At 46.3% G+C, this 21632-nt stretch overlaps 1 protein-coding gene across 2 annotated transcripts in view; it reads left to right on the top strand.

Moving 5' to 3' along the window:
• The first annotated feature begins 236 nt into the window (after window positions 1–236).
• Window positions 237–21632, top strand: part of SRRT (serrate, RNA effector molecule) — a 157730-nt gene continuing 136334 nt past the window's right edge. For both annotated transcript variants that reach the window (XM_078669832.1, XM_078669833.1), the window contains exon 1: window positions 237–368. The gene's annotated coding sequence lies outside the window, so the exon portion shown is untranslated. The remainder of the gene's footprint in view (window positions 369–21632) is intronic.

Raw genomic sequence — 21632 nt, forward strand, 5'->3', positions numbered from 1 at the left:
ATCATATATTACTTTAAACATACTATTATCAATTGCCGAACAAATATGGTTAAAACTAATTCTTGAAAACTAAAGTTATTTTATCAATGTTGGCTCGTAGTTACTGATTTTACCACAGTGGAAGAAATATATTTGAATAATTTCATGTTTTTTCATGCCAGCTGCCTTTTTTTCGGGATTCGACCTATTCCAACATGGCTGCCGCTTCGTCACCCGCTCAGTTAGACCGCGTCCATGACTTATACTGCAGAGACCGCTTCCGGTGTCCTACATCCGGGTCTTGTCTTGAGTGCCCAGGCCTGCTTTGCGCACCGCGCGACGGCCGGAAGCCCTGGTTCCTTTTTGTGGCGGCTGAAGGCGCCTGAGAGGTAAGGCGGCTGGATGAGCACCGGCGGGGCGCCCAGGCTTGGCGTTGAGCGGGGCCCCCACGCTGCTCCTTTCTTCCATTCCTGCTGTCCCGCATCACCGCTTTTTCGCCAGCCTCACTCCGCCCTCCTCTGCTGCAGTTCTGCGCTCCCTCAGCCCTCCCCGGTTACGTTCATCTCTCCAGTTGCCTCATTTTAAGCCCCGCTGCATTGCTGCTCTCCAGCCTTCCCCTTTCAGCCCTGCCGCCTGACTTGCCCCTGCTGTAATCTCCTGTTCGCCAGTGCATCCATCCTCTCAACCCTATCAGCACTTGTCCTTGCCACCCCTTCGTGGCTCCTTCTGCTTCCCTCCCTGCAGCCCTCGTCTTCCCCAGGTACCTACAGCTTTGCTGCCCCTTTTTGCCCCCATCCCTGCCCCCTACACCTAGTTTATACCTTTCACTCTTAGTCTTTCCATCATTATTAGTTTAGTATGTATGTATTTATAGAAAATATATATATATATCATTCATTCATTGCAAAGCCCAAAGGTTACCATTCATTCATTCATTCATTGCAAAGCCCAAAGGTTACAGGGGAAAAAAAACTTTAGAAATTAACAACAACAAAAAAAAACGTTACAGGGACGTTATTGTTGTGTGGAGAATGTATAGACCCAAAACCATAGACGTTCAGCAGTTAGTTATCTCCAGTAACTAGAACTAGTGCCCTAAAGTACCTATAATTTGCACCGCCATGCATAGTTTTCTCAACAATAATTTTATTGCAAATGTTGCAGTGATATTATAAATGATGTCATGACTGATGTAATATGTAGCGTAATTATCAGTGCATGGCATGTACATTCTGAACCCAACTATAACGTCCATGTAACCTTTGTTATTTTATTGAAGAAAAAAAAATAATATATTTTTAAAGAATGTGCTGACATTTTAGACAGAAAGAGGAGTCCATACAAATTATACGGAGATAGTTCATTGTTCAATAATAGTTCTTTCACTGGTTTCGTGTGTACGTAGAAAGATTCTTTATTACTTAACGGACGGTACAAGAACAGTTGCATGCTGGCGTCTCCCACCAGGACTACTTGGATAGTGCGTACTAAAATACATTGCCCTGAAGAAGCCCTTTCTAGGGCGAAACACGTTGGCTGTGCCTACTTGTCAAAGGAATTTAAGTAATAAAGAATCTTTCTATGTTCACAAGAACATTGAAGTATCGCAGTATAATTTTTGTCTACACTTTATTCAATTTATGGCTGGTAGCTGGTCGTTTGAGGTGGGCAAAACGTGTGCTGTAATACAGAAGTGACTAGACTGGGGGTTTCAGTGTTTTTGAGTCTTGCTGCCATTTTCTGCCACAAATATTGATCTGTGACCTTTTACACTCTTTGAGTTGTACATTTTGTGGTTATTGGATTGTTGAAGTGGGTGCTGTGTTTAATCATTGAGTAGCTGGTTACCGCAGAAGTGTACTGGTTCTCCGCCACCTTCCACAGAACTGCCTCAGTAGCCCAATTAAAAGCATTTAATTTTTACAGAGACGTTGTGCAATTGCTCTATTGTAAATATAGTTTGCCAGTACAAAGTGTCGGTTTTATCAACTTAAATATATGCCTGCCCTGCCGTAGTTTACCATTGCAACCCCTTGCACAAGTGCTTGTGCTGCATATTTTAGTATACATTTTACTGTAGTTAAATTTGAATGGTGCTTACTACGCCGGTGAGGTGTTAAAATGCTTTATGCTTGCAGAATGCTGCACTGGAACCCAATGTTAGTGGTTATTGTTGGTTACTGGGATTAGTCTTGTTCTGTCAAGGAAACCATTCCATGTATTTACTCTAGATTTTTCTGGTCGATTGAATGAATGGGAGTTAGATGTGATAATTAGTGGGGGTACAAGAGTTCGTGCAGATGGCGGGTGGAATTAATGGATGCGCTATTGGAGATTGTGCTGTTGGCTAGCAGTCTCAACCTTGCAAACAAAAGCTTGTTTTGTGTAGTCTTATCTTAGCATGCAGCATCCCTGCTGCAAAGTGTTAGCAACATAATATTTTAATTATGCAAACAATTTGGGCTGCACCAGTACTGCAGCGAAGGTGACATAATGGTTAGCCGAAGCTTACTTTGCCTCTGCAGTTTATTACCTGACTCTGGCAGTGAACACCTTAGTTCTACCCATTGTATACCCTCTCTTCTTTGGTGGGTACCTCATGTCACATTTTCATCCATTTCCACCGCTGAATATGAGACCCTCTTTATTTATTTATTTATTTATTTTTGTAATTTGTACAGCGCGAACAATTGCCCGTAGGCGTCTCGGCGCTAGAAACTGTGCATGTATTCCCAAGGCTAAGCCTGTAACTATTCTTGATCAAACAGCCAGGTCTTTATCTTTCTGCGGAATAGCATCAAGGACGGGCTGTCTTTGATAGATGCTGGTTAGGAGTTCCATAATCTGGGGGCTGCCACTAGGAAGCTTCTATCGCCTTAGTTGACTGTTTTAGTACGCGGAATGTGCAGTAGTTTAAGGTTGTTGGATCGGAGCGATGTTGTGGCAGAATGGAACCTGAGTTTGGATTTCAGGAAGTGCGGACCGTAGTTGTGCAATGCTTTATAGACTATGCACAGCGCTTTAAACTTGATCCTGTTCCGAATCTTAAGCCAGTGCAGGTCCCTTATCCGGCATGGGTGAGTTCATTACTATTTTAGAGGAGAACGCTTGGTATATATCGTTCACTTTAGTGAAGAAGAAATTGGCCAGTGAGTCACAGAAGACTTGGGATTGTGGCAGGTTTAAGTCCGGAGTGTTTCCCGCTAAGACCTTAGTTATCTCATAGATTACCCTTTCATAAGTTGAATGCCATGGCTAACTTGATGCAGTACATGTTTGAGTGGGAGGCTCTGCCAAACTCATGGAGCAGTTCCCTTTCCACACTTGATGTCTGTGCGTGCTGTAGATGCTGCTGAATGATGCCAGCCACACCGTGTTGCGGTCCCAGCCACACCGTGTTGCGGTCCCAGCCGCAACACTTGTCTTAAAACCTTCCCTCTCTCGCCTCAACTGCCCTCTCCCAAATTCACCCACTTCTAATAATACAGTAAATTACACATTCATGCTTGTCTAGTATTCACCACACAATTTGCCCTCTGCTTCCTTGTTCCATGTTTCTAGTAAAACAATTCTTAACAGATTGCCCTGCTCTGTACTTTCCTCTGTTCGATTATGACATTCTGTTTGGAAAACTTTAGATGGCTAAATATACTGTTTAGAAACAACAACTCCAGTAATGTGTTTTCCTACATTCTTTTCAACATGATTAGTAATAGTCCTTTTCCATTGAGTGCCTAGACTGAGGACAGTATCCTGCAGCTCACAAACACTAGCAACGCTTCTTTGTTCTTTCTGTTAAGTACTGAATTATTTCCATCTGTTTTGGACAACACCACTTCTGTACTCTTCCCCCCCCCCCCCCCCCCCCCCCCCCTCCTCCTCCTCCTCCAACACACCCACCCTTTAAGTTTCTTATAAATAATTGTGGTGCAGGCATTATCTCCAAGCCTGTTGCAGTTCGAACAAACCTCTCCAAACTGGATATCTCACTCCACATGCGGCCAATGCCAAGCCCAATGTGCAAGAAGTAGCCTCTGTATGTGCAAGAAGAAGCCTCTGTAAGTAGCAGTAATGCCACCAGTTCAGGCATCAAAAACAGGATATTACACTCCAGCAGGGTCCACAGGCATTGGTTCTCAGACACTTGTCCCAATACCTCTTGTTACCTCTCCACTATTGCGTAAAACAAATACCAAGAGTGGTTATTAGGTCGAAGCCTACCAAACCGCAAACTGTCTGGTTTACTAACTACTTCTTATGGGCATTCTGAAAGTTTCCTTGGGAATGCATTCCGCCCATTGCTTACCATTGGCTTTGTAGTTTGTAGCTCACAGTTGCTTGCCTCCTATGTACAAAAGGGGGAGGTAATGGACGGAGCATCTGAACCAATCAAACACTCACACCCAGTCAAAAGATCTGGGTTGAATCCATCACCGTTCTTTAGCCCACTCTGCCACCCCAGTTCAGACATGGCTATATGCAAATCAGTCTGACCCTGTGCCTCATGGAAACAGTCCAGCCCGAACCGCCAATCCATGCCTTCCCTGGACCGGAAACAAGCTTCTGTACTGGCTTTTTGTTTTAGGCTGTCCAGCTTGAGTTCGTCCTTCAGTGAAGCATAACATATTTACTGTATCCTTCTGTGGACTCGCTTTCTGTAAACAGGCCTTTAAATCTGATCATTTGCTGAACATTCAAAGACCGAGGTCAACTGTCTGGCTCTGTCTTCTGAGGGAGCTTGGTGTTTACTTTTCTTTCTCTGACTTCAAAGTGAGAGAATTTGTGACATTCTTGCTGTGAAACAAGAGCCATTTTTTCTACCACACAACAAAAATGAACTTTCAGAATTAGGAGACTTCAAATGAAGCCATTTTTTTTTGTAATTCTAAAGTGTGGTGGAAACAATTATTTGAATATCAACACACTAGGTGATTACCTTCCCATATATTGTGCATGCCCAGGAAACTGTGTCTGTGCAAATGCAATGGTCATTTCAGTTGAAAACGTGTTGTCTGTTTTTACAGTGTACTACTACACCATGCATACTCCACACTTCGTCACACCACTCTATGCTTCTTCACTTTCTGCCACTGCTCTCCACTCTGCTACATGCCACTCCAAGACACTCTAATCTACCTCCCTCTACTCCACACCATTTACTATTCTCCACTGTACCCCACTCCACTCTACCCCACAAACTTGTAGCCATGCTGAACAGTCACCACACTGGTGTACAACATGCCTAAAACAAATTGCTGAAGCCAATAGCTCTCACATAGGCGAGACCCATTAGCTTTACCAGTGCGTGTTAAAAGTAGCAGCAATACTCCCAGATGAAGCATCAATAACTTGGCTTGATATTCCAAATGAGTCCTTTAGTCCTGGATAAAGATCGACCTGACCTATGCACTGCAAAGTTGAAGCAAAGAATGATTTTTCCTGTTGGCCTTGCAGTAAGTTCAAGGTAAGAACTCAAAGATGTTAATGGGCAAGAAGCTCTTATGCAGCTTCATGTACTGTACCTTATTGGGTGTGGTAAGGAACCCTGTAAAGCTACTGGCATCAAAGTACAGTACGCTGTAAAAGCTATACAGTTTGGGTTGCCTGTGCTTATTTGGCCATGCGCACCTCTGCCTGATATAAGGGGTCCGCTTATGGTTATGGATTATGCTGTCTTAACTTGATCGCACAAACCAAAAGTAAACCAGTGGTCAGACTTTCTGAAGGAGCTACACCTGCCAAGATAATTCATAATTCATAATTGCTTTGTCATCCAACAAATACAGAACTTTGTTCTCTTTAGAGGAAAGATGCAGAAATAAAGAACTTCTCAAGGTATGAAAAGGAAAATGTATCTTCAGCATAAACAGCTGTACCAGGCTTTAACTAACGCCAACCTTCATAAAATCTCAAAGGACAGAATAACCTAGCAAGTAGCTTCCCAACTCTGAGTCCATGTAGTGACCACTGAAAAGCGTACATTAAAGGTCAAAACTACAATTCCAGATAACACAAAGCTTCAATAGATGGATCTGGATAGACTGAAACCCTTAAGGAAGATCCCCATGTTGGCCTGGTTGGAGGAAAAATAAATCTTAATATCTTGATTTACACAGCACTCTACCTCAAATGTCCCCATGATTCACAAGAAGCTTTGACACCAGCCCAGTGAAATTTTAGAGTGGATAGACCAAGATAACATTGTTGAAACCCATGCCAAAGGAGTTGCAGAATACAAGCAAGAACGCAATTGAGCGAAGAGATGGAATGAGCTGTATAGTACTTATCAAATGATATCTGATGCCGATAGTGAGATTCCAAAATGGGTCTGAGAATTTGGGCTAGCTTGTATGGAAGACCTTTGCAGACACCCGGTACAATTGCCACTGTGTGTAAGGATGGAACACATTTCCATTTGATTTATCGAGGCCACTGTCAGTGTGTTGTCAAAGCACACTTAGACATGGTGAAGCTGAACTTAAGATTTAAAATGCAGAGCAGCACAAAAAACAACAGTTGTCTCCTGCATTTTGAAGACCAGTGAATCTCCATCAAGGACCATCAGGCTTGGCATGGCAGAGTCTAGTAGTATTCCCTCCACCAGGCAGCTGGCATTTTTGTTTAATATCAGTGGTGTTCTTGAATGCGTTGTCAAACATTTGGAAAGTGTTAACGATTCAGCCACCTCTGAAGGGTTGACTTTTCTGATGTCAGTGGAAACATTGCTTCAGTTGACTGAAGTACAGTAAGCCAATGTCTCTGAATATATGAAAACAGTGGTCTAAGGAATTTTGGCCTGTGGAACTGCAAACACACTTTTTCTGCCGTGTGACTCTGAACTTCCACTGACTTGAGGAATCCTCCTGACGATCCGGTAGAGATGGGGGCGGGAAACTAAGTCTTTGATTGCTTGGTTCTGGTGGGAATATCTTGCTCATGCCTCTCGGTAACACTTGCGCTGCTTCATTCTCTACTTGTACCCACAGCCCCCCCCAAAAAAAACATTAAAGAAAACAAGCAAAGGGAATAGTTCTCGGTTATGTGAGAGTTACTGGCTTCTGCAATGTCTTGCTGTTGTTGAGCACGACTAAAAAGTAGTGGAGTGACATTGAGTTGAGTGGCTTGTATGCCTGTGTTAAAAGTAGGAATGTACATTGTATGTCCAGACATAACCCCAAAATGCTTATTAAAATAAATAGTTTGTTGTGAAAAAACAAGGAATACCAAGTACTTGGTCAATGGAGGCGCTAACATAAGAAACGATGGGAAGCCTATGGGAGCTGCTAAAGCAAGATTACAAATTACTGACTACAAAAACAGCTAATAGTATGCTGTGGGCCTACACAGACAAGTATTCGGTCCTGGTGCCAGAATTTTCTTCAATTTGATCCATTGTTGTATGGTATAAGGGAAAGTCTTTTTTTTAGGCCGCCCCTAGGCAGCTGTATTCAGGTATGGGCTTGATGCTCCGCCCATCGTGTTACTGTCCTTTCTAAATGGTTGCTTTTGATACGTGAATAGGCTTAGTAGTCCCTCCTTAGTACTGCTTTATCTCCTCCTGTAACCTTCCATGAGGACTGGTCCTCTTACGTTTGTTCAGTCTGTGAGCACTATTGCATTTCTGCCTTTCTCCTAGCTGCTGTTGCAGTCACGATAAGCTTTCCCGCTTTCTAAGCCGCAAGGCACACCTTCATCTTCTTAACAATGGCATCTGCGCATTTCTTTTCTTGGGCGAGGCTCGCCAGACAATTTTTTCAAGATTGATGCTTTTACAAAGCAGCGCGGCACAGTCTGCATGCTGCACCACTTACGAAAAACGTACAATTTTGAAAATAGTTTAGCGAGCCGCACCTGTCTTTTCTTGGGAGCAGCTTGCCCAAGTATTTTGTTTCAATATATGATTTTAGTAATCGGCGCAGTACATGCTGAAAACGTAGAATATTGAAAAAATTGTTTGGTGAGCCGCCCCCTTTTTTTTTTTTTTTTTTTTTTTTTGGGGTGCCCTCACTAAACAGTTTTTTTTTTTTTTTGGGTTATAAACTTTTATTCGTCATCAATTCACACACACAGCTTCCGCCTACAACCCTGGGGCCGGCAGCAAACTTAGAACAATGGCAGTACAGTAATCAAGACCAACTCACCAAAAAAAATTTCACATCACATCGTCCTAGGGACCAGTTGACCAATTCTCAAAAAAGTACAGCCCCGTTAGTGTTACGTGTGTGCCTCTACCCCGAGTCATAATCTCACAATCCTTGGTATTTGCGGATTTGGCAGCCACCAGAAGAGACGGTTCGTAACATGAAGTGTGTGTGTCCGACGACGAGAACCAGGTCCCATCTTCTATCACAACAATCCCCCTAAACCCCCCACCCTCTTCCCCTGACTGCCTGTGTGCCTTCCACTAAAATGTCACCGCCCTTTCAATGCCAATTGTCATTCCGCCCGCATCTACGCTGTTCTAGCCCTCTCCGCCCACCTAGGTCCCACGCTCACCCTGACCTCCCGACTAGTGTGTCTCCCAGCGTAAGCAGCCTATATGTCTAAGTCCTCGAGCTCCCTTATATACCCCTGTGTCCCGCCCGTGTGCCCCCCCCCCCCTCAGCCCCCAGGAATGTGTATCTAATCCTCTTGGCCCTCCTCCCTCTCCCTTTGTACCTCTGTCTCCTCCTGATCCTCTTCCGCGGTGTTTCTATTGGAATCGTAAGTCAGATACAGGTCCCAAAAGTTTTTAGGTCTACTCACAGGGGGGAGTAGTTCACTATATAACCGTGATTGGGTGCAACTGTACAGCATATCCCTGTCCCATTTTTTTTTTTGTTGGTAGCGGGCCTCGCATCCAACACTGTGCCACCGCTCGCCTAGCCAGAATGAGCCCTATGTCTGCCAAGCGACGCGTCGCCGGAGGAAGAACTCTGGTGTGTCCCAACAGTGCCAGCGCTGGATCTACTGGAAATTCAATCTCGAGTATTCGACTCAGCTCTAGAAAGACGTCCTCCTAGAAGTTGTTAATTCCTGGGCAGGACCATGCCAGATGTAAGAAGTCCGCTACTGGCGTGTGGCAGCGTTCACATTCGGGCGTCTGCCGGAGCCCGTATCTGTGCAAGCGTTCTGGAGTGTAATACACCCTCTGCAGGAATTTAAACTGTATGAGTCTGTGCCTAGCATTCAGTGACACCTTTTTCGTATTTTGGCAGCAATACTTCCACATTGCGTCGCTGATCTCCGTCCGGAAGTCTTGTTGCCACGCCAGTCTGGCCTTAGAGGGGGCCTGTTCCCGGAGACGCTGTGCCATCTTGTATAATCGCGAAAGCATATTGCACGATGACGGCGTTTTTATGACGTACGTCAGTTCAGGCAACTCGGTGGGCTCCTCCATGTTTGGCCCCAGCAGCGCCGCGCGAATCCTATGCAAGTGAAAGCGGTGCATCAATGTCACCGGGGCCTGGGAGGTAGCAACCTGGTCCCAGGAAACCACCTTCCCCTCCCTGAAGAGGTCCCCCAACTTGAATATGCCTAGTTGATTAAGAGCATGCGTGACTCCTGTTTCCCGCAGCGGTGGTAACCACACAGCCCAGTCTATCGGAACCAGAGGGGGGTACAGCAGTGAGCAGGCATGGCTCTTGGCCAAAGAGTGCCATGCGTGATTCGTCGACGCGATCGAGTCCAGAGTTCCTACACGTCGCGTGACCGGTTCAAAGATAGTAGCCGCGGGTGGGAGGGGCTGCGTGAATAGAGTCTCTAGAATCACGTGTGGGATGGTACGCTCCCCGTGTATCCAGGTGCGTCGCCTGCGCGACCCTATAGTACTGTTCCATATCCAGGGCCCCTAGTCCGCCCAGCTCATATGGGAGGGTCAGGATTTGCCACTGTACCCTGGGCTGCTTTCCTCCCCATGCCAGCCGCGTGAGAGTTTGCGTCATCGTCTTGAAGAAGGCCTTAGAAAGGATCACCGGGAGATTATTAAAAAGAAACAAGAACCTCGGGAGGACTATCATTTTCATGAGCGCAATGCGGCCCATGAGGGAGAGCGGCAACCTGCACCATCGTTCAACATCCTCTGTTAACTTCGTGTAGGCGACACCATAATTTTCCCGAACTAACACATCCGGGTCTGGATGCAGCTGCACACCCAAGTACCTAACTGGGTCATCCGACCACTGCAATGGGTACTCCATGACAAATTTACTCGTCACCGTAGTCAGTGGGAACGCCACCGATTTGGTCCAGTTCACTTTTAGACCGGATAGGGCGCCAAATTGCACTACTTCCCTGAGTACGGGGGAGAGGTTAAGTTCCGGGTCTCTGACGTACAAAAGTGTGTCGTCAGCGTACGTAGAGATACAAATCTTATAAGTAGGGAAATTGATGCCCTCATGACTGTGGTATTCCCGGAGCGCACACGCTAGGGGCTCCGCCACTAGGGCGTATAGCAAGGGGGAGAGGGGGCAGCCCTGTCTGGTACCCCTACCTATTCCGAACGCCTCCGTGACTCTGTCTCCAATTCGTAACCTGGCCAACGGCTTGTAATACAGGGCGCCTATCATCTGTAGGAATGGTTCGCCCAGTCCCATCTTTCTGAGTACTCTGGACATGAACGGCCACTCCACAGAGTCAAAGGCTTTCTCCATGTCGAGAAATACTGCCAATGCCTTATTCTCCGGTTTCACATGCTGCATCGTCCCCAAGACAGTGCGTATATTATACGTGAGGTTCCTAGCTGGTATAAAACCTGCCTGTTCTGGGGCTACCTGTTCCGGGGGGAGCAGAGCGAGTCGAGTCGCGAGAACCTTGGCATACAGCTTGGCGTCGACATTAATCCGTGAGAGAGGCCTGTATGAGCCACACTCCGTCGCGGGTTTCCCAGGCTTAAGAATCGTTATAATGAGTGCCTCCCGCATCGTCGGGGGCAAGGAGCCTTCCAAGCAAATATCATCAAATAAAGCTGATAGGAAGGGGAGCAGCTGTTCTTTAAAAGACTTGTAGAAGCCAACAGTCAGCCCATCAGCGCCCGGAGCACTACCGGACTTCATGCTGTCTAGCGCCTCCGCAATTTCCTCCCTTTGGATGGGCATCATAAGGAATTCTCTCTGCGAGTTGGACAGCTGTGGCATCCTGATGTAGCTCAGGTAATCGTCGATAGCCCTTTCCATTCCCGTAGACTTTGATTCATATAGAGTGGAGTAGTACCGTCTAAATTCCCCAACAATCTGTTCTTCATCTGTGAGGACCTCCCCCGTACTCGAAACCAGCTCGCCAATTAGTAACGGACGTCGTTCGTGCCGAATCAACTTGGCCAGGAGTGAGCCGGGTCTTTCCCCCTCACCGTAGGTGCGGGCTGTGGCATACTTGCCCATATGCTGCACCTCCCTGTCTGCCTCCGCGTTATATTCCGTCAGTAACTGTTTAATGTGGTCCAAGGCGTCTCCCTCGGGGTTTACCTGTAGCCTCTCTTCCTGATCTGATAACTGATTCTCCAGATACGTGAGCCTCTGCCTAATGGACTTCAGAACACTAGAGTGTTTGGCCATAGCCATCCCGCGGATGTAGACCTTAAAGGCCTCCCAAAGCGTCTGGCAACTGTCCACAGAGCCCGTGTTGGTCTCAAAAAAGTTTTCAATTTCATTTGCGATTTCCCCTCTGAACACCTCATCCATTAACGAATACGGGGGGAAGCGCCACGTAAAAGGAGGGATCCCGCGCACCGGCGTATCTAGGATCAGGAGGAGCGGAGAGTGATCAGACAAAGTGCGTGGCAATATTTGACAGTCCCTCAAACTATTGGATAGCTTTTGTGATGCAAGCCAGTAATCTATCCTGGTGTGCATTGCATGATAAGCTGAATAATGCGTGTACCCCCCTCTGGAGTGATGCCTATTTCTCCACACATCCAGTAGTTCCAAGTGTACCATTTCGGTCTGAAGCGCCGTGGCAGCAGCCGACGGGCTTCGGTGGGGTCCCGCAGACCTATCCAGAGCTGGATCAAGGACCAAATTAAAGTCTCCTCCCCACAGGATACTATTATGATCATACGACTTGCATCTCCTGGCCAATTCCACGTAAAAGTCAGGTGTATCGTAGTTAGGCCCATAGAAATTTACTAGCAATAAGTCATGTCCCTGGCCCCTGCATCTACAGATGGTGTATCGTCCCTCTGGGTCCGACTCTAGAGGCGTCAATGTGAGTTTGGAGTGCGGGTTGACTCACGTGAGTGTCCCCCTCGAGTGAGTGGTGAAGCCTGCCGCTACACTGCATCCCGCTATTCCCTTATGCAGCAACATTCTGCTGTTAAGTGGTAAGTGTGTCTCTTGTAGGAGAGCGAGGTCTATGTGTTGCCTACGTAGGTAACTAAGGACTTTACGTAGCTTCCGAAAGTCATTTAGGCCCCTAATATTCCATGTCAGGGCCCGTAGATGAGTCTGTGGTGTACCCGCCCATGACATACCCTTATCAGCCTCAGCCATACCCAACAGTGTGCATCAGGAGGCTACTCTGCCAAGGTTTAAAGCGCCCCAGCGGAGCAAGGTCAGGCAGTCGGCGTAGTGTGGCAATGGCCAGTACGTATCTAGCGGCATTCGTCTCAGTTACAGCATTCAGCTCCTCAGCAGTCATACAGAACAACAACTTGTACCCAAACACCAACCCCAACATTCCCCCCACCACCCACAGCAGACCCTCCCCAATTTGGTCATGCAGGTTCCCCTCCCACCCATCCCCCCCCCTTCAACAAAGGAAACAGTCCCGTGTGCATCACGCTCAGAGGCAAAGTTAGCCAGCCGGCTCTTCCTAAATGTCTGACTTACGACTCTGTTGCCCGGCCCCTTCCCCTCCGCCCTGCACCATCAGCAATATGCAAATGCACCAACCAGCACTTTAGTAGTACGATATCCTGCGTAGTCATCGTGTTGTCCCTCCCGCATCCCCATATTCCCCCCCCTAACCCCTCCAGCCACCCCCATATCTGGAGCACCCTCAGAACCTGGGACCAGAGTGCCATGCATTAATTAGTTCTTCCCTATATCCAATCCCTGGCCCCACTTATCTGTCTCAATGTCTCAGCAAGTCTCTCATCCATTGCAGCGTAACGCTGCGTTCCAGGAGATCAGGGGTCTCACTCATGAGTTCACCGTGTTCCAGACTTCGTGCACTCAGATCACTCTTGCTCGTTTATGCCACTCGATTCCGCTTCCTGCTGACGCTCGGCATTGTCGTCCGTTGTCTCCCTCGCCCACTTTTTCAATGCTTTCTGCAGCTCAGCTGGGTCCGTGAAAACATGCGAGTGACCTTGTCTGTTCACACGCAATTTGGCTGGGTACAACATTGCGTAGTCGAGTCCCATATCCCTAAGGCGTTTCTTGTGTGGCGCGAAATGCTTGCGCGCCTCCTGCACTCTCGCTGTAAAGTCCGGGTAAATCGAAATCGCCGATCCCTCAAATTGTAGGTCCCCTTTGGTTCTTGCCAGCCGCAGCGCCGTGTCCCTGTCTCTATAATTCAGCAATTTCGCTATGACTGGGCGTGGTGGAAGGCCCGGATTGGGCTTCGGGCCAAGTGTGCGGTGCGCACGTTCTACGACCAACATATTCGAGAACACTCCGTCGCCCAAGAGCTTGGTGAGCTATTGTTCTATGAATAGTTCCATTTTCCCAGTCTGGGTGGTCTCCGGCAGGCCCGTAATGCGGAGGTTGCAGCGCCGTGACCGCGCCTCCAAATACTCCATCTTGTCTTGCAATGTCCTGATGAGTGTTTCCGCCCTCCGTCTCGCCGTATCTAGATCTGTTTGGGCCTCCTCCACTTCAGTGATGCGCCGTTCGGCCATGTCTTGTCGTTCCGCATGCTTGTCTAGACGCTCCGCCATGCGGTCCATTCTGTAGGACATGGCGTCCATCTTGGATCCCAGCGCCGCTATATTCGTTTGAATGTTGTGCTCCATGGAGCGGAGCAATGTTTTGATGTCTGCGTTTTTCTTCCTGCGGGACTCCTGTAAGCGCCTCCTCGTCTCGTTGCGGCGGGGGAGTCTGCACGGATACTCGCCTCTGCGAGAAAGGGAGCTTACTCTGGGTTCTGTCCCCTTTCCCCATCGTAGGAGCTTCGTGTGGTTACCGCGGTGGACCAAGCTTAGTCCGCTATAACGCCTTCAGCCGAACCCGCGTTTCTGCCAGGGACCAATGTGCGCGCTATCAGGGGTCCGAGCAATATCTCCACTCCCAATCCCCCTTCTGAATTGTCCAGAGGTCAGCAGGTCCAGCAAGTCGTCAAGGCTGGGTGCTCCCACAATGAGGGGACCCCGTTACCCAGTGAGTGGGGAGCAGGTGTGCAGGTCCTCCGGCTCGGCCGCCGGTGTCAGAAAGGGCAAGCAAGGGCTCACGCGGGGAGGTGCAAGAGCCAACACCTACTAAGTCACCAGTGTCACGTGTGTAGTAGGGCCTCTGTAGGTGTAGCACCAGAGTTTGCGTGAGGATAGGAGAACAGGGTACCCAGGGGCCCTGCCGCTGTTGTTCCGACAATGGGTGCACTCCCTGCACCCTTCTGCCCAGCCGCCGCTTCCCCGGCGTCTCCCACTGGTCGCAATGAATGGCGCCGCCTGGTTCACCCGCTCCGCCGATCAGGCTCACCTTCCCGCTCTTGCCGCCACTGCCACCGAGGCCCGGGGCTCCCGATGTCTCTTTGTGAGGCCAGCTGTCCCCCGACTCGGCCGCGATCGCCGCTATCCGGAGGTGGGGTGGCAGGGGGGGACGCACTCTGACCGTCGCCGCACGTCTCCGCACGTACTGCGGGTGCCGGGCGCACCAGAGGCCGTGGTCTGCGGCCCGCACCACGCACTGGAGAGAGTGCCGATTGCAGCTGTTATAAGCGGCGGATTCTCGCGCTGCGCGGCTCCCTCTGTTCCTCCGCTGCTCCGCCAAACGCGGGGGTGTCGGGACAAGAGCAAGTTGGGCTGGTGCAGGATAATTGCAGGATCTCTGATGGTACCGGCGGAGCCCGGGAACTAAGCGGGCATTTTCCGCTCGCGCTAGCTCCGCCCCCTAAACTGTTTTTTTCTTACAACTTTAATAATGGCAGCCACACCCTTCTTTTCTTTGGTGGGGCCGCCCAACTTCCTTCTCTCCTTTCTCACCCCATGCACATTTGCAATGCAATAGGTCTTGTATTACTAAAAGTTTGAGTGATTGGCGTTGAAAATAATAATGCAGGGCCAATAGCTCAAATTTTCAATAATGCGAGATCTATTACATTGTAAATGCTTGTATTTGTAATTTGTTTTTTTAGAGCAAGTGAGCTAAGAAGTATGTGGGTGTAAGAGCCATCCATTGAGGGAGAGGATGTTGAGTTGCGTCCCGAGCTGGCATTTTAGTTAAAACTTTGAAATTGGCAAGTTAATATCAAATATGCAGTGTCGCAAACAAAGAAGTTGTCACAGATTATGAAGAGACCAGCATACTCCTTTCTTTTTGATGCATTTGGTTAGCAGTATGTGTTTTTAAGCTCCGATATTGGATGCTGTGTCACATTTACGTGTAAAATGTGACACTTTAATTGCAAGTGGTGGAAGGTTCCAAACTGGGGTTAGTGTGAAAAAGATAAAGTGAGGGTGAGAACCGGCAGGTATTAGGAAAGACATGGTACCAAGAGTTTGTTTTTAAAGTTCTCCATGGGGTTTATGGCCTGTCACAAAAAATGCTGGTATGTTTCGTATTCAAGGAAGCCCGCTAATTGGCATTAAAAAGATTAAAGGCATAATAGGGTTGTTTGTGTTCTAAATTGTTAGTTTGACCTGCTGGGATAATGTTCCGAATGAGAGATTAAACCGCTTCGGCGCGGCGCGAATTTTTGCGCTGTGCTGAGCGTTCTAATGAGCCAACGGGCTCATGACGGAACGGTTCCGCCATGAGCACAGGCCAACCGACGCTCATGACGGAACCGTTCAGTCATGAGCATCGAAGGGGTTAAAGAAGGAATAAATGTGTCAAGAGAGTGGGTGTGGAAATGTGATCCAAATGCATTGTGATCACATTCTTCTCATGCTCTGTCATGAGTTACCCCAATGAGACACTTAGAGCGAACTCTTGGCACCAGATGTTTTCTATAGAATACTGTAATACTGATTAAACCACCTTTGAAATTCTAAGATAGCAAACTTAAAAAAAAAAAAAAAAAAAAAAATGTAAATGCGACCATGTCTAACATTACGTTTTTGAAAAATATGGTGTGGAAACAGCATCAAATAAGCAAGTATGTTTGGTGAGTCATGATTGGGGACAGCAGCACACAAACCAAATCTTTGTTTCTGACATTGTATATTTGCTATATTTCTTGCTATGAGATGGATTTTAAGTGCACATACTTAACCTTTAAACAAAGAACACATTAGATTTGAATGTATTTCTTATCGATATCTCTAAATGCTAATAACCTGCAATATGTAAACGTTCTAGCATGTACGCAAGTCTGGTTGTCGCTTGAAATTATTCTGAAGTTAAAAACTTAATTCTTTTCTTTGAGGTTGCGGTCAAACTTTGTGTTTGCAAAAATAACTTTAGCCTCGGTGTCCTATTTTAGTTTTGTTGTGTTTACATTTTGAGTATTTTATCTTTGTTAAAAAATATTAAATTATTTTATGTATGCGTCCAGGATATGCACCTGTTAATGACATACTCACATGGAGTGTTTAACTTGTACTTGGGAATGTAAATACAAATGAAATAAAAGCAGTTGAACCAAGTATTTAAATTATGCTGCCGGGATTTGAATCTGTTAACCATTTTCTGTAGAAGAGAGTCTAAAGTATACGCGCAAATCTGCTAATGAAATATAGTTACACAAAGAATGCTAGAGAGGCAAAGACTTTTTATAAACAAATGTCAGTGGAGCTGAGAAAAGTAGCTTGTGGAACAATAGACTGGCACTTTGGCCTTGTTCCAGGGAGTGATAAACCGAAGAGGAAGAAAGGGAGAGATGGGGGGTGGATTGGCTGACTAACTAAAACAAGCATTGGCAAAGCCAAAAGGTCTCGGCAATTTGCGATCTATTGGCATTGTCAATGTCTTTTAGACTCGTATTGCAGCAAATCTGCTAATCACAGTGACACTCAGATACAGGTCTACAATGGAATTCTGAAGCAAGTTATTATTGTGAGGGCTCACAAAATACATGCTGTGACCCACTTTGTGCAGTATAACCGATCTTGTTGATAAAGTGGTTGATATTGGTACATTTGTCAGTGAGCGACTGGAATTATGCGAACGAGGAGGGCCAAATTGTGTTGCACTGGTAACTAAATTGTGCGGCAAGAAATGGCAAATAATGAGACACATTTTGTGATAGTATTACTTCACTGTTTTGTCATTTTTACACTTGCTGACACCGTCTGTACTTAGGTTGCACCTCAGTACCAAATAAACACCCAGATGTAGTAGGAAGTTATGTTATGTTAATTTAGTTTCTTAAGCGCAACGGTTACCCTAGGGTGTCCTTGGGCTGATCACTGTATCGATTGCTGAGGTGTACTGTGCCTATAGGGTGAAAAGCCAAGTTTCAGTCCTTTCCTGAAAGTAATGAGCTTGGTGAGGTTCCTAAGATGGAATTGAAGTTCATTCCAGGCCCTTGCGGCACCTGTGATAAAACTTCTACCACCCCAGTTAAGTTTTTTGGCTGGGGGTACGATCACTCCTTTTGCTCCCATGCCCTGCTGGGAACGTACCATTGAAAATGCTGTTTCAAATGGTCTGGTCCAGCTCCCTGGAGGTCCTTAAAAACCGTGCAGAGGGCTTTGAATTGAATCCGTTTTTTGACTGGGAGCCAGTGCAACTGTTCTAATTTTTTAACAGAGACAAACGTGGGTGTCCCAGTCAGTAATTTGCATGATTTGGGGCCTATTTAGGTGCTTTCTTTGGATATTTAGGTATAGACTTTTGCAGTAGTCCAACCGCGACTTAAGTGAAGTAACCACTGTTCTGTGACTATCTGCTGGTAATAATGACTTCATCTTCCTTATCGTTCTGGGAAGATGAAAGCTAGCTGAGACAACTGCATTTACCTGGTCCCCGAATGCTAGTTTGTTGTCAACTATGACCCCCAGATTCTTTGCTTTCTTAGTTGGTTTGGGGGTTGGTCTCTAATTCTTCCAGCCACCAGTCTGGCGCCCAGAAGTTTGTATTGTTGCCAAAAATAATGACCTCCGTTTTGCTTGGGTTGAGCTTCAAGCAGTTTGTAGACATCCACAACCTGGCCGCTTTCATGCAATCGTGAAATCTTCATCCTGTCTCAGCCTCTTGCCCAGGCCAAAGTGACAGCACTATTTGCGTATCATCTGCGTAAGATGTCAGCTGGAACCCAAAAGATCTTATCTAGGCCGCCAGAAGTGTCACATAGACATTAAAAAGTGTGGGACTAAGGGACGAGCCCCGTGGTACTCCACACGGAAGGGAGAAAGGTTTTGAGCGGACTTCATCTAAGTCCATCATTTGAATTCTTTCTGTGAGGAAAGATTTCAGGAGGTTTCAGGCGTCACCTTGTACTACGCCTTCTGATGAATGGTTCATCAAACCATCATGATGGACCATGTCGAAGGCCGCAGAGAGATCCAACATAATCAATGCTGCGTTACCTCCTTGGTCCAGAGCTTCTTATTGCCTCTGCAGATTTTACCAAGGCCAGCTCTGTGCTGTGCTCTGTTCTGAATCCATATTGTGTCGGGTCTAGTAAATTGGAGGAATCCTGCTGAGTTGAGTATTCATTACTTTTCGATCCTTTTAGCCGGTAGGGAGAGACAAGAGATTGGTCTGTCGATGTTAGGATCCTTAGCAATAAGATTTTGTTTTTTAAGCAGCGCAAGAATGGATGCTATTTTCCATCTTTTGGGATACTGGCCAGACTCAAACATGGCTTTAAACAGTGGGGTGAGTTCTGTACCAATAAGCCCTGGTACTTTGATCACGGACACCAGGCATGGGTCATATGGTGATCCCGATCGGATGGAGGCCAGGAGATTAATAGAATCCTGCTCCTCCAGTGGTGAGAATCTGTCTAGAGTGGATTGTGACTTGGTTGCACAGAACGCCTGCAGAAACAACAAGCATTGGCATAGCCAATATGTCTCGCCTTTGAGACCTTATACGTATTTAGTTATGCAGCACAATATCCTTGGTGCAACATCAACTGTTGCATGGCTAAACACTTATAAGGAGCAAAGGTGTGACCTGTTGGCTATGCCAATGCTTGTTTTTCTTTTTATGAAGTGCAGACACCCCTCGTTTCTAGTGTGAGCGATAGAAACTGCGCATAATTGAAAGCAATTATGCGAATGCAGATGATTTTGTGGAACTTACTCTCATCGTTGCTGGTCTCGAGAGGGTGAAGCGTGTGTCCATCCACTAAACACAAGCGGCTTGAATCTGTGGTTGGACTGGAGCTAGAGTCCAGCACTGTGCTCAGGATACAGGATTTTCTAATTCTACGTAGCCTGTGTAAGGCCACGCCAGCTTCACTAAACCGTGATGTGGCCTTGCGCTATATCAAACACAAACGCTGTTTCTCATAGGCAACATAACACACAAGCTTCTTGTGGCGCCTTTGAATTATTTTTTTTATTTTTATTTTTTGCAGAGTTTTATATAGCGCGAACTAGACCCGAACCGGGTATCCGAGCGCTTTACATAGTACCAGTTACGTTACATGAGGACGGACAAACATTCATTTTAGGCACGGGGAGATTAAGTGACTTGCCCAGAATCACAGGAGGTTTTGGCGTCGTTACCGAAACTTGAACCCAGATCCGAGGTAGAGCGCCCTAGCAAATTGTTTACTGTCTTAAATTTCATATTTCTGAGAAGAAAGTAAAAAAACACAACCTTGTAGTCCCCGCATCAAGTCAATCCAAGAAGGGCGGCAAAAAAAAAAAATGTAATCTCTCAATCCTGAATTATTATTTTCTGGCCCTGTTGTGAGGTTTACAGGTGCATTTAAATTTAAAAGAACTGACTCCATTCCCAAAAGTACTATCAATAAGAATGCTTCAGATAAAAATACCAGGTGCCCTCTGGGTATGATTCTGCCGGAAGCCTGTAACTTAAGATGCAGGAAAATCTTGTAAGCATTTAAGACAGGCAAGGCAAATATAAACAAGCGCGGCCACACTTATTACAACCACATGGCCCCTGCGCGCCGCTGCTCGTGGGAGCCTGTAATTTAAGATGAAGGAAAATCTTGTAAGCATTTAAGCAAGGCAAATGTAAATTAGCACGGCGCCTTAATTACAAACAAATGGACGCTGCACGCCGCTACTCGCTCCCGCACAGTGGATGGCTTGCACGAGTTTCTTAAAAGTGCAGACCGATTCCAAAAGGTCCTCTCCTAGTGCAGCGCATGTGCGCTGCGCTAGGCTCGACCTAAAAAAGGAGACCAGTCAACCTTTGCCATGGGTATTTCACCGTGCGGGAACATGTTGCTTCTTTTTTAGTAATGTTTGAGTTGGAAACAAATCATTTTGTTACAATCTACAGATTATACAGCAGATGATTATGTGGCAAATGCTGCAAATACATAATTATGTGAAAAACGCAGCAGCAGCACAATTGCTTAATTCTAGTGGCCCAGAGTATGAGATGGCAAGTTGTCGGAATGAGTTTATGCAGTCTTTGACTACTTTAAACAATGCCATCATTTAATTATCAGCAGAACGTATGGTCTTGGAACATGACATTGCTTGGTGAACGGCGATTTTGAGGGAGCAGTAAGCAGTCTGTGGAGCCAAGAGGATATATGTCTAGTATGAATGTACAGTGTTAGTGTTGTTAGACATTGCATATATTTAACATTTTCTTGGCGATGATTGCTGTGTGAGTCAGTGAGGACCAGTACTCTGGTAATAAAGAAAGTGAGGTGGTTGGCAAAGTTTTTTTTCTTTTATTTGGATAGATCAGTCATCTTTGTTTATGAGTGAGTGTAGGGATATTCCCCGTAATCATCTTTAATTTGGGCTAATAGGGAAAAAATAAGTAGTAAGACAAAACTGTTAATCCAGTCTGGAGGAAGATTGTGATTTGGAGTTGGTAGCCCTGTGATTTTGCAAACCAAAGGTTTTATGACTGCAAACGAACTATTCATTATGCCCAAGACCGTGTAGTTTGTTGCATAGCTAATTCATAGAAGCAAACCTTGGACAATGTTACTTTTTATCTTGTTTCTTCACGCAGTGCAATACATGATGAGCCACTAAAAATGTGTTGCAGGAAACTGAGAATTGTTTTTTTTTTTTTACCGAATTGAAATTCACTCCACTTCAATGCATGCTGGTGGCATATTAAATCAGTCTAGTGTGGTTGGGATCACATACAAAACTGAAACTACCGTAGGTATAGTGAAAGTTCTGGCAGCAAGCGCACAACTCTCGACCTTGATAAATTACTTCTGTTGGGTCCCACCTCAGTCGAAATCTGATCTTGCCTATTGATGCAGTAAACATATCACATTGGCATATTTAGAAAATGTAGCACAATGCCAAGCCTGCGTCCCCGAGTGACACTGTTGTTTGACTACTGAGACTAGAAATCTGTTTTCATCCCAGCACCTCGCGAAATGTAAACTTCAAACGAAACAGTTTATCTCCCAGTTCCAGCTTATGGGTGCCATAGAAGTGTAATGTAGAAAGGTGGGCA

The sequence above is a fragment of the Lissotriton helveticus genome, chromosome 12, assembly GCF_964261635.1.
Source record: "Lissotriton helveticus chromosome 12, aLisHel1.1, whole genome shotgun sequence".
NCBI lineage: Eukaryota > Metazoa > Chordata > Amphibia > Caudata > Salamandridae > Lissotriton > Lissotriton helveticus.